General features: G+C 44.6%; 1 protein-coding gene and 1 pseudogene across 3 annotated transcripts in view; both read left to right on the top strand.

Annotated features, from left to right (window-relative positions):
* Window positions 1-14,191, top strand: part of CHADL (chondroadherin like) — a 549,464-nt gene that overhangs the window by 346,786 nt on the left and 188,487 nt on the right. The gene's annotated exons all lie outside the window — the stretch shown is intronic.
* Window positions 3,698-5,992, top strand: LOC120945445 (annotated as a pseudogene).

Here is a 14,191-nt window from a genome sequence, read left to right as displayed (position 1 = left end):
ACCAGTACAGCTGGAGCTAAAGTCCACTGTCCTTTTTTTAGTGCGGGCATTAATGTTGCAGCTCTGACACCGACCGCACTTGTAAAATCCTGTCAATCCTGCCAAAAACATGGAAGGGACTTTAGGAGGATTCATTATATTACCGGCCACTTTGTCTCTCAAGGAAGGGAGACCCCTAAAGACTACCTGCGGCCTATCGGGCAACAGACCACCCAAAACACTGTCACTCTTCAGGATGTGCCAGTGTTTGGACATTATGTGTTTAATCCCACCATGCTGGCAGGAAAAATCCGTAATGAAAGGACATTTGAACTTGGCGGACTTATCGCGGGGTCTGTCTACAAGTAGAGTGCTTCTGTCTAGTTGGGTCACATAATTTAAAGAACTGGATAGGTCGTCCGACTTGTACCCCTTAACTACAAAACGTTGTGTCAACACATCTGCTTGTTGCACAAATGATGTTTGTTTTGTGCAATTCCTCTTTATACGTAGGTATTGGCTTTTAGGGATAGAGTCAAGCCAGGGGGAGTAGTGACAGCTATCCTTTGAAATGTAAGCATTTCTATCAGTCGATTTAAAGTGAGTTACCGTCTGAAAGTTCTCCCCATCCACCGAGATCACTAAATCTAAAAAGCTGACTTGTGTCTGGCTAGCCTCATAGCTCAGCAAGATCCCACGATCATTCATGTTCAAAACATTTATGAAGTGTAACAAGTCACTCTCGGTGCCATCCCACAGGAGGAGGATGTCGTCGATGTACCTGGCCCACAGCAAGATCTGTGGCCTGGACTGGACACAGACGACATCCTCCTCCCATAGGGCCATAAAGAGGTTGGCGAGGCTTGGAGCGTATTTAGCTCCCATCGCGACGCCGCGATTCTGTTTATAGAACTTTCAGTCATGCCAGAAGAAATTATGCGTGGCCACGAATTCTAGAAGTTCCATAATAAAAGATACTTGCCTCTTGTCCAGCTCACTATCTCTGTTCAGATAGTATGAAACTGCGTGTAGGCCCTGGTCGTGTGGTATTATAGTGTATAATGATGTAACATCACACGTTACTAACCACACACCCGAAGGAGGTTTTATTCCAGACACAATATTAATGACATCTTTAGTGTCCTTAATATATGATGGCATTTTTTTCACCAAAGGCTGAAGGAAGAAGTCTATGTACTTGCCCACCCAGGACGTAACAGAATCTATCCCACTGACAATGGGATGTCCCGGGGGGCAAGTAAGACTCTTATGTACGATGGCCTGGGTCGGGGCTCCCACATCCGCATAGCGGATGTAGAGGGTGGCCCCCTCGGCGTGTGGGAATGCCAACGGCGTCGGCGACTGCCGTCGCTCCCGATACTTCATGCGTGACGGAATGACGTCACCGCGTGTGCGCGGACCAGCCGCGCATGGGCAGTGTGTATCAAAGCGTGCAGGATAGATCCAACATGCCGCCAGCAGGGGGAGACCGCAATCTCCATGGAGGTGACAGTGCACTTGTCACCACTGAGCGGACCATGCTAAGCGTACAAAGTATGCATTTGTCTCACCCTGCTGGAAGGTGACACTGGGCCTGATGGCGCGGACTGATGCACAAGGACCGAGCAGGACCGTCCTGGGAGAGCCATGGAAGCAACCCCTAAATGGCAAAAACATTGTTATGTCAAGAAAAAACAAAGAAACAAAATTAGTCACAATTGGAATTATATAAAGCCCATAAACACCATGTATATTGTATGTAATTGTATAAATATGATTGGATATACCACAACATTTTTATGTATGGTCCTAGAACCAATATAATGCCCATTAAACATATATGATTGATTACATTGATGTAATGATGTTGGTGTTATTCTAAAAGGACATGACTGAAGCTTTTCAAAAAGGAACTTCAAAAGGCAAATACACAGAAAGTAAGCTGCACAAAAAAGCATGAGATATATACATCACAACAAAATAAAAGGAAAATAAGGATCTAAACGACATATGCCACAGGGTGGGCATAGGTTATTCATGCTCAAAAAGGAAAGAAAAAAGAGTAATGGCTTGTATGGTAGAGATGTGCAAAAATTGGCAATAATATAAAAAAATTATTTATTGGGTTTTCCCAGATACAAAGCCCTTTAGAAAGGGGGCGAATGAAAGTGATTCATTCAAGCCCGGAAGGACTGTAGCTTGCAACCTGAAAATCCACCGCTGTTCATTTCGGAGCAGGATTTTGTTCCAGTCACCGCCTCTATCCGGAATGTGCATTCTGTGGAGTGCGGTGAAGGAAACCCTGGGTACGGTGTAATTGTGTGGAGACACTGCATGTCTTCCAATAGGAAGATGTAAATTCCCAATCTCCATACTGTAAATATGCTTGGCTATTCTTCGCCAAAACTCTTGTTTAGTCTTTCCAATGTAAAACGCACCGCATTCGCACTCCATCAGATATACGACGCCTCGCGTCCGGCAATTGGTGAAGTCTGATGGTTTGAATAGATCACCATTGGGGAGTCGAAAGGTCCTTTCCCTTTTCATGAGTGGACAGTATGAACAATGCCTGCATGGAAAAGTGCCACGCAATGGGCAATGTGTATTTCTCTTTTCAACACTTTTATACTCACTTTGGACTAACCGATCTTTGATCGAGGTAGCCCGTTTAAAGGTGATAGAGGGATGGTCAGAGATAAATGGTTTAATTTTTGGAGCGTCTGTTAGGATGGTCCAATTTTTTTGAAGAATTTGTTGGATGGATTGATGTTGGCTAGAGAACCGTAAAATAATTCTAGTGGTTTCTGAATCAAGGCTAGATGTTGACTTCTTTTTGTATAGAAGTGTGTGTCTAGGATGAAGAATAGTTTTGTTATACGCCTTACGTAGGCAGTTACGGCTACAACCTCGGGAAAGAAGTCTATTTTGGAGCTTCCCTGCTTCCTCAAAGAAAAGAGCATCATTGGAACAATTGCGACGAAGTCGCAGGTATTGTCCAAAGGGTATGGAATTCTTGAGAGGAAGTGGGTGGGAGCTGTCAGCATGGAGCACTGTGTTACCGGCTGTGCTCTTCTGGAACAGAGTGCTACATAAATGTCTATTGGCATCCAAATATAATCGAACGTCCAGGAAGGTGATGCTATTTTTGTCGTATGTCATTGTGAATTTTAAGTTGTAATCATTCAGGTTTAGACAATTAAAAAATTGTAGTAAGGAGGTCTCAGGGCCCTCCCATATGACCAGGACGTCATCGATGTATCTTCGCCACATTTTGATGTGGCTCAGACCACCAGCGAGACCCGGGTCACATGGGAGGGATTGCTCCCACTCCCCCAGGTACAAATTGGCGTAGGATGGGGCACAACAAGTCCCCATCGCTACGCCTTGTACCTAGAGGTAGTGGGAGCTGTTGAAGGAAAAACAGTTGTGATACAGTATGTATCTTAAGGAGTCTACCAAAAATCGGTCTAAGGTATGGTGACCTTTGGTGAGGCAATGATGTATAGTTTCTATCCCCTTGACATGGGGTATACTACTATACAAAGCCTCAACATCAATAGCGACCAAGATGGAATCATCTGAGATGATTACTTCGTCTGTGATCTGTAGGAGATGAATAGTATCCTTTACAAAGGAGGGCAGTAGGAGGACATGGGGCTGGAGGTACCTATCCACAACACGGCTAAGGTTCTCAGAAATAGCGCTCCCGCTCGTTCGTGAGTAAAAACAAGATGGCAGCCGGCGCGCCCCGGACCCCCTGCCGTCTGTGACAGGGGTGACTAAACAGAGAGAGAGCGCAGGAAAGAGGCGGACCACGGCCACTGCTGCTCCTAGCGAGGGTTGAGTCCCTGGCACGGAGGCCTCCCCGCTCTGTGAATAAGGCCGGAAACAACAAAGAGAATCACAATTCTAACAACCAACCAAGTGATATCTCAGCTGGTGACTTCCCTGATAATTGTGGACATGAGGACAGTGATTATCTTGATGATCAATGTTAGAGTAAGCTGCAACAATGAACCATTCTTTAGAAAACTCCATTCCATATGAAGATTACTTGAGAATGAAAGCACAGACCATTCCCCCACACCGCATGAAGGAATTATTAGATTCACTCAATGGAAAGGGAGCCGGGGAAATGCAGAAGTTTGTACACTCTCCGATTTCTGTCTATCAACAAAGGAACCATTTCTTCTACATGGACAGTGCAGACGTGGCAGGGTCTTTGTTGGAGCTTGCTAGGCCCATTGCATCTCCTTTACAGCACCCTACAGTAAGTCCTGGAATTCCTCTTGATCAGCATCACCTCCCAATGCACCATGTACAGTTGCGACAGAGCCACAATATTGATATTCAGCAAGGCCAGACAAATAAGACTTTGCAGCAGCAGGTTGATGTACAGCCTGTTTCTGATGGACAAAATGCTAGCATTGTTGGTTCATCAACCTCACAGGATAGGAGGTCATGTTCATCAGGATTGTCTCAACCAGTAAAAAAAAGAAAATTTGATTTTCCGATTGAAGATGGCTACACTGTTAATCACACATCCATACAAAATGCTCCTGCAGTCCTTGCATTGCCTGTGCAGAGCCAGCAACAAGCCTACATTCCTCTTCGCCAAGAGCTGCTAACTGTAGATAGTAGTCAGCTGTATGGACTAGTGCCTGCAAGTTCGTCGACTGCTGGACAGTTACCTAATGTGGAGTCATGGGCAATATTTTCTGCCCATGCTATTTGCCCTGAGTCTCAAACTTTAATAAATAATTCTGTACCTCAGGATAACTGTGGATTAGTACAGATGGGAGAAATTCCAATGAATCCAAACAGCATTAAATTAGAAGAAGGCAAAGAGACCTTTGAAGTGAAAAAGAACCTCTCTGATAAAACGACACACAATGCTGGCACATCTGGGTTTCCTATGTCAATACTAAACATGAACGGGAATATTCAAATTCCATTACCCTTACAAACAGGGGGACGGGTATATCAGTCTACAAAATACTGGGATCAACAAGTGCAGTCTCAAGGGCTGCAGTGTTCCACATCTGAGCCACACCTCCGATTACAAAGTAATGCTGATTTTCCTTGTACCCTTAAACCAGAAGAAGGAGCTTTACTATGGAAGAATTGGGCACAGATCAAAAATGAAGAAACATTGAAAGAAGCTGAAAACAGATTGTGGTTTGGAAGAAGAAAACCCCTAGTTTTCAAAGATGATGTTCTTTCAGTGCCAATTGCAGAACTAAATTTTGGGTTGTGCTTGATAACCAAAGAAGCAAAAAAGCACGATGGTTCTCAATATGATGCAGACATGTTGTTTTATTTACTACTTTGTTTACAAAAGCATATGTTTGATAACAACAGAATCGACAATGTCTTTGCTGACCTTTACTATTCAAAATTTTTGGAAAAACTTCATGAAGTGCTTAAAGGATGGTGTCCGCGTGTAAATCCATTTGGTTACATTATTGCAAGCTGCATATCTGAAGAAATGCTATGGGATTGCAAGCAGTTAGGTGCCCATTCACCTACCACATTACTTTTCACTCTAATGTATTTCAATACCAAGTATTTTGTTTTGAAGACTGTGGAGCAGCATTCCACAACTAGCTTTCTCAAAGATAACAAAGCAGACAAGGAAGAACCCCGGAATAGGAAAAGACAAAAATTGTACAATACGATTTTTGCGCCTCTATGGTCGAGTTCAAAGTGGCTTAAAAGTAGCAGAAGAAACATACGTGGAACAACTTGAAAATCCAGATAATCCTTTGCAGTGTCCAATCAAACTATATGACTTCTACCGCTTTAAATGTCCTCAAGGGGCCCGAGGACCTACAGATGCTTTCTATTTGGTTCCTGAAGCGGTGGTTGCACCGAATAGCCCAATCTGGTACTCTGGACAGCCTGTGAATGAGGAGGTGATGGAGCAAATGTTAACACACATTTTATTGGTTAAAGAGGTCCAGGAAACACATGCCTCATCCCGCAATTTAGCATATTAATTACTTGCTTCTATATTCTTGTTTTCAGTCTTTTGTATATACAAAGTGCTATTTTGTAAAGCATGATAAAACACTTATAATCTTTACCCTACTGTACCTTATTCCACACGGACGCTGAGTGCTTTTGACTATACAAAGCAATGGTTGACCATTATCTATGTCAGGGGTCTCCAAACTTTTCAAACAAAGGGCCGCTTTTATGCCCTTCAGACTTTAGGAGGGCCGGATTGGGGCCAGCAAGGGAAGAAAATGTCATCAATGAGAAGAAATATGGCCTCAGGGTTGGTGGTCAATAGGAAGCGGAGCATTCCCCCTATTAGTGGGAGGAATAGTGTCCCATCATTGGTATCAGTGGATAATATAGTGCCCCATTGTTGGTATCAATGGGAGGAATAGTGCCTCATATCAGTGGAAGGAATTGTGCCCCAAGGGCCAGATAAAGGCTAGCAAAGGGCCACATCTGGCCCTCGGGCCGCAGTTTGGAGACCCCTGATCTATGTTAATATGTTTGCAAGAAGCACATTTTGCAGAATTGATGTTTGTTATGAAATAATTTATGTTGGCACCACATTGAGCACCTATGTTACACTGTTTATACAGTTCTGAAATCGCTTGTATGGAGTAAATTTTGCACTCCAAATGGATCACGAGTTATCTTTTGTTTTTTGTAAATAGATTCATTGTTTAACTATTTTTCATATATACAAGTGCATACAAAGTCACTTATCTTAAGTCTTATAATTAAGAATGATGTATCATGTGGAAAACTGTATGTATGAAATCATTGTTTATACCAAGCGCTTAGCAGTTGTATAATTTATTAATCACTTTAGTGCAATGCAGCCATAATCATGTTTATAATGAAACATGCTGAAATTATGGAATTGTACTGTTCTTTTCCTTTATAAAAGGAGAATGCTTCCACAGCTAGCCAGTTTCCAAGGTAATGCTTTGGTTTAAGAAAGTATACAGCCATTGCACCCCTCTGAAGTGTAACGGGAGATGAAACACTTAACTTTTTTTTTGTTCCACCATTTTTCTCTGTTTTGAAAGCAAGTATAAACTGGGTTTATGGGAAGCTTTAGAATTGTTGGATTATTTCCAGCTTTTTGTGTTTTGTTGTTGTGGGTGTACTTCGTGCCTAAGTAAAATGTCACTACAGATTTGACACTTTATTGGTTAAGACCCCTTTCACACTGATGGCAGTTTTCCGGCATTTTAGCGCTAGAAATAGTGCCTGTAAGGCGCTTGAAAACTGCCTCTCGTGCCTCCCCAGTTTGAAAGCCTGAGTGCCTCCACGCTGGGGTGGTGCAATTGCGCGACGTTACAAAAAGTCCTGCAAGCAGCATTTTTGGGGCGGTGTAGGAGCGCTGTATACAGTGCTCCTACATCGCCCCTGCCCATTGGAATGCATGAACACGGGCGTTTTTGACCTGTTCGGCCACTAGCGGAGGTTAAAAACGCCCCACCGATGCGGTCATGGCCGCAGTGTGAAAGTAGCCTAAGACCGACTTTTGTGTTTGCACAGAAGGATTGCACATCATGCTGAGATAAAGACAGACAAACTATACAACCTTACCTCAAAATCCAGTCTTGTTGTGCCTTAACACAATCCAGGCACTTGGATTTCTTTCAGTGGTGACTGTAATGTACATTTTGATTACTTGTGTTTTTAGTAAGTTCACTTTTACAGGGAGATTTGTATATTTTCACAGAAGATTTAACATGAAAATCACTGACAAATAGGAAAATGAGTTTGTTATATCTGATGTATGCTAGATTTCTGGTACCTTTTTGTTATTTAATACAAATTGAGCACTAATTTTGATTTGAAATAAAATTGCAATCGAATGTAAAAAAAAAAAAAAAAAAAAAAAAAAAGGTTCACAGAAATAGATCCGTTACCGGAGACTATGGGTCTTCCAGGTGGCGGATTTTTGAGTTTATGAATTTTAGGAAGACAGTAGAACAGGCATGTCCAAAGTCCGGCCCGCGGGCCAGTTGCGGCCCCCCTGGTGATTTAATATGGCCCCCCTGGGGATTTGGATATACATAATAAATGCAGCCTCACATGTGCCCTGTGACCTGGGGGCCACAAAAGATATATACAGTATATATCGGCGCTGCCTCAGAGGTGACAGGACATGCACCGTCAGATTACATGAAGAGAATCTCCTGTTTCCTCAGGGGCGTCTGTAAAAGGAAGCCCTGTTTCCTGGGATGCCATTGGATGATGGTTCTGTTTATCATAGGAGGCGGGACTTTGTATTAAAGAGGCCACATGTAAACAAGAAATGCTCCTGTTTGTAGTCTGACGGCACTTTTCCTGCCCCCTCCGAGGCTGCAGATGGGCATCAATCAGGCTGTACTGATGGCAATGGTAAGGCTGCATTCAGGGCACATGTGAGGCTGCATTCATGGCAATGGTGAGGCTGCATTCATCTCAATGGTAAGCCTGTGTGTGTTATACGCCGATAAATACGGTATATACAAATAACATGCCCAAGCTCATCCTTAGTCCTAAGCAGCGCTCGGGGATTCGTTGGGGCCACAAAAGAGATATATACAGTATATCCAAATAATACGCCCAAGCTCATCTCTTCACTACACAGCCACAAAGTCAAGAGAATTCTTGTTGGGCAGTGTATTAGTTGCTCGGACGAACACACTTAGACCAAATTTTAATGGTTCAAAGAATGTTGGGCAAAATGGTCGGCCCTCACGCATGTTCACTTCATCAAATATGGCCCTCTTTGAAAAAAGTTTGGACACCCCTGCAGTAGAATGTCGCTATTTTAGGGTACTTAGTGCGGATGTACTCATACATGTGTTGTGAAATAGTATGGTCGGCAAAAGCCTTATCCACAAGTGTATAAAAATCTGTGAAATATTGACAAATCAAATGAGCAGGAATGTATTTATACCACTCAGTATTGGCCAGAATAGTTTCACACATGGTGATATAGTCACAGTTGTCCAATAGGACAATATTTCCCCCTTTGTCAGAAGGTTTGACTATAAATGTGGCATTGTCGGCCAGAGCAGACAATGCCTTGTTTTCGCCAACAGATTTCGAGGATTTTGCTTGTAAAATGATAGCTTTCTAAGATCTCTAATAGTCTGTTTAATGAAAGTAGATACATTCGCATTATTATTCAGGGGAGGAAAAGTTTGTGAAGGTTTTTTAAAAGGGTTAGGTGGATTCACTGATGTTTTTTCAACATCCGCAAGTAAAGTGTCCAAATCAAGTTGGTCAATTAGATCAATACAATGATTTTCCTCATATAGGAGAGTTAAGTCTCGAAGAGCCTTAAACTCCCGCATCCTGAAGCCCGACCAATCAATTTTTTCGGCCTCACTATGAGCTTTAGAATGTATGATTCCAAGAAGAAGTTTCCTGGCAAATAGGTGTAAATCAGTAATGATCAGTAATGACTCCAAATAGATCAAAGTTTTCCTCCGGGCAGAAAGTTAAACCCTGGGAGAGCAAATTCGAATCTGATTAATTTATGATTGGCGACAATTCCTGTTTCTTAGAAGCTAGTGAAGTGGAGGGATCTTCATTGCCCCCGTGGGGGGGGTTATATAGAGGGGAACTCGTCTTCATCGGGTGTGCCAGTGTCCAATCACCTCTGGTGAGCTATATAACCCACTATGTAATGACTAAAGGCTCTGTGTCCTGTGGTGTACTCCTACAGGTAAGCTGTTATTAAAAATCCTATTTTTTCTAAGTCTGCTGCTGGCCTGGGGGCTGGGGCTGCTCTCAGTCTGTTCCAACTTATTCAATGCGATACATACAGACACATCCGTCCCTCCCTCCTCACCCCGGCCCGAGCATCGGATTGGCTCTGCTGCTCGGGCCTCTGCTTAACATCCCGGCTGTTCTGTTTCGTGATTTGTTGCTTCAGCCTGCCTGCCTGTGTAAATGTATGTTGCACTTGCTATGCCTATGCCGATCTGGCCAGCGAGGCGTCGGCTCCTCCCACAGGTGTGTGGCGTGCAGTGGTTGAGACGAGAGAGAATACGCTACCAGTGCCTGCCCTGGGCCTATGATCGATCACTGAAGAACCACAGGAAACAGCAGCAGTGCCACATACACTGTTACACACACACACACACATATATTTTTCCAGCAATAGCTCAGCTCAGCTGTCCAACTTTACAAGCAGCAAATTGCAATATATACTATTCTCCTCCTAACTGGCACAGTGGTGTGGCACAGGCGTTTGTTATATAATCTTCAGACTTCTTCACTTTGTATGGAACTGGAAGTTACTCAGTCTCTCACTCTTAGGCATACCAGTCCATGATACCCAGCAGCCCATATAAATATAGCCTAGAGATTAGAGAATGTACATCTTTTTGTATTGCAATGTATTGCAATACATCTGTGTTGTGGGAGGCCATATTTTGATCTTGATGAAAACAACCTATACAGTATTGCATCAGGTTTCTCAAACCTTTGCATGCCTGCGCTTTATGTGATAATGACTAAGCCCCTCCCCTTCATGACATTGTCAAAAAGGCACCGAGCATGGATGACCTTAAAATGATGCCCCTCTGAAAAAAGTTTAGCGGACGCCCATGCCCACTGCATAGCTTAGTGTCATCTGCAAAGACAGAAATGTTACTTTTAATCCCAGACCCTATATAATTTATAGACATGTGTACACTGAAATATTTTGTTTCGTAATTTCGTTTTCGTCCGAAAAATAAATGTATTTAGTTACTCCCGAAATTTGTTTTTATTTATTTAGTTTTTCATTAAAAAAATGCATTCGTCCGAAAATTAAGGTCGAATCTGTCATTGAAGGCTTATGGTGTCTATCGAATGTTCTAAGAAGAAGAAGAAGAAGAAATTTTTTTTAATTTTTACGTCGTTTGCGTAAGTCGATTCAGAATACGGCCGGACGCAAGTTACGCTCACGCCGAAACCAATGACGTCCTAGCGACATCATTGGGAGCAATGCACGCCGGGAAAATTCGCGGAAGGCGCATGCGCAGCTAAATCGGTGCGGGGACGCGCCTGATTTAAATACTACACTCCCCCTAGCCGCGGAATTTGAATTCCGCCGGGGGATTTACGATCCGCCAGCGCAAGTTTCGAGTAAGTGCTTTCTGAATACTGCACTAGCCTCTCAAATTTGCGCTGGGCGAATCGTAAATCAGATAGATTACGCGGATCTAAAGATCCGCTAATCTATCTGAATCTACCCCCATGTCTCTTTATGTCGAATCTTCATGTCTCTCTATGTCGAATCTTCAATCTTCATGTCTCTCTGTCGAAACTTCTCTCTATGTCGAATCTTTTCTCTTTATGTAGAATAATATTGGACTAATATAGTTAAGGTTAGGCACAATTAAGGTCAAATCTGTCATTGAAGGCTTATGGTGTCTGTCGAATGTTCTAAGAAGAAGAAAAAAATTGGACAGAATCTTTAAAAAAAAAAAAAAATGTGTCTCTCTATGTCGAATCTTCATGTCTCTCTATGCCAAATCTTTTCTCTCTATGTCAAATCTTTTCTCTCTATGTCGACTCTTCTTCATGTCCTTCAGACTGCCTGTCAAAGGCAGGAGCGTGATTAAACCCCAAATAAACAAGGTTGAGGCTATCCAGAAATGACCACATATCACAAAGAAACAGGTGTATTCTTTCCTTGGAATTGTGGGCTATTATGGGAGGTTTGTCCCCAACTTTGCCAGCTTAGCTCAGACATATCTCACCAAGGGAAAGAACTCAACTGTTGTTCAGTGTAGTGCAAAAGTAGAATTCTGCCAGTTGAAGCAAGCTTTGTGCCAGGAACCAGTGTTGGTAGCTTCCGACTTCCAAAAAGAGTTCCTGGTACAAACAGATGCCTCAAAGTTGGGTCTGGGTGCAGTACCCTCCCAGATGGTTGGGGGAGATGAGCACCCCGTTGTGTACTTGAGCCGAAAGCTCACGCCGGCTGAGAGGATTTATTCCATTGTGGAAAGGGAGTGTCTCGCAATGAAATGGGCTTTGGAGACACTCCAATACTACTTGTTGGGCCGACTCTTCCAGGGGTAGAAGTAGAAGGGGTTAATTGAAGAGGGCAGGTACTTCCCCCTTTAGACCTGCTTCTCGCCAGCTGAGCTGAAATGTCAGAGAGGAGCAGTGTGTTTGGAGAGAGAGACAGCAGCGTACTGTGTGAGAGGATCCTTTGCTGGATGGGGTACCTGGCCTGCCAGGGTGAGCAAAACTGTATCGGAGACGGTAGCTCTGGCTAGAGCTGCGTACATTGGCCCAGATTCTCAAAGAAGTTACGCCGGCGTATCTCGAGATGCGCGGCGTAAGTGTATATATACGCCGACGTATCTATGCGCCGTACCCACAGAACCAGATACGCCTGAAAATAGGCTTCTTTCGATCAACGTAACTTTTCTACGCCGGCGTAGCGTGGGCGCATATTTACGCCAACATGCCAGGGGCAGGCATGGTCATAGCACTACTAGTCTGTGCCCAGGTGCGTAAAAGGAGGAGGACAGGGGCGTGGCCTGGCACCAGAGCGAGATGGCAGCATAGTGGGAGAGCTCCGCTGTCCAGACCCTCAGACGTGCTTATAATTCGCTGAATGCCTCGGTTCTCAGCTGCCACGATGGCAGGTAGGAACCAGGCAACAACCTGCTCGCAGATGGATCCCTCCACACAGCTCAGCAAGACCAGCCCGGCGATGTTCCGCACAATCCCACCGGACGCGCAGGCCGCATCTCAAGCCGCGGACTTGAGTTTGGAGCTGACCCCGTCCTCTTCTACCGCTGCCTTGGACCTGACACAAGGTATGGCTCCCCCACACACACCGCACCCTTTCTGCATGACAGACTTACAGCAGGTGGCATTGGACATTAAAAACTCCATGTTTGCAGCGATCGCTGACCTGAAAGGTGAGATTAGAACGATCGCAACACAGGTAGAGCACGTGGAGTCAGCCGCCATGACACATGGAGCAGCCATACAACAAGTGCAGAGGGCCTCAAACTCCCATGCTCAACACCTCATGGACATGCACAGACACCTTGAGGACTTAGACAATAGGGGTCGCAGGCGGAACCTACGTGTCCGGGGGGATCCCAGAATCGGTGGAGGGACACCAACGTGTACATTAAGCGGTTTGGGCTATATTCAACACTCTGCTAGGAAGGCCGCCTGATGCCCCAGTAGAGATGGAGAGGTGTCACAGGGCGCTTCGACCCAAAGGCAGAGACACAGACCCATCCAGAGACGTAGTGTGCTGCTTGGTGAACTTTGTTCAAAAAGAGGACATACTGCGCCTAGCACGCAACCAGGCTAACTTGGAGTACGAAGGGGCTCGCATACAACTGTACCAAGACTTGTCGGCTATTACATTGCAACATAGGAGAGACCTGCGCCCCTTACTGCAATTGTTACGTGACAGGCACATTCTATACAAATGGAAGTTTCCATTCTGCCTTCAGGCCACAGCTGGAAACAGAACAGTCTAGCTGAGAACACCCGCGGACTTACAACAGTTTTGTGATACACTGGGCATCCCTGTGGCCAACGTTCCTGACTGGTACAGTACGTTCTTCCAACCTGAACCCTGGATTCCCACCAGGATGGATGACACCCCGAGATCGCAGAGGAACAGGCAAAGAAGGCGCAGACCTTCTGATACTTCTCCACCTAGAGTCCGCAGTGACATGGAGACTGAGGAGAGCCCCCGGGCGTCGCCATCTTCGGTGCGGCGACGGACGGAGAACTAGGAGCGCTTTGCGGACTGTGGTGAGCTGATTTCTTCTTCCTGCCATATACTCCCCCCCGTACACACTGGGGCATTGCTGATCACTAACTGAACACATGGTCACCCCAGATCTGTTTTATGTTGAACTCCAGTTTACTCCTAATCTTATTAACCTGATGGTATGGCTTGGGCAGCCGCCTATGCTGGCAGGCGGAATTCTTGGGGAGCGAGTGATGGACTCACCCCGAGCTCTGGGGTACGGATTGGTAGCCAAAATGATTTTCCCCCTTTTCCATGAACAGTAGAGCCCAGTAACAGGGAGGTAAGCTACCACCTTCCATACTCATGGCCCCCTCTTGCTGCAATGCGGTGCTATTTGGGTGCATGGGACAAAAGCTTCCAGGAGGCATATTATGTGACTGTTTTTCTTTTTTTTTTTTTATATATAATCAGTATTTATTGAAGGAATAAAAAGGAACAAAAAATAAAAAGGGG

The sequence above is a fragment of the Rana temporaria genome, chromosome 7 (genome assembly GCF_905171775.1).
Source record: "Rana temporaria chromosome 7, aRanTem1.1, whole genome shotgun sequence".
NCBI classification, from domain to species: Eukaryota; Metazoa; Chordata; class Amphibia; order Anura; family Ranidae; genus Rana; species Rana temporaria.
This window is presented reverse-complemented; position numbering and strand designations above follow the sequence as displayed.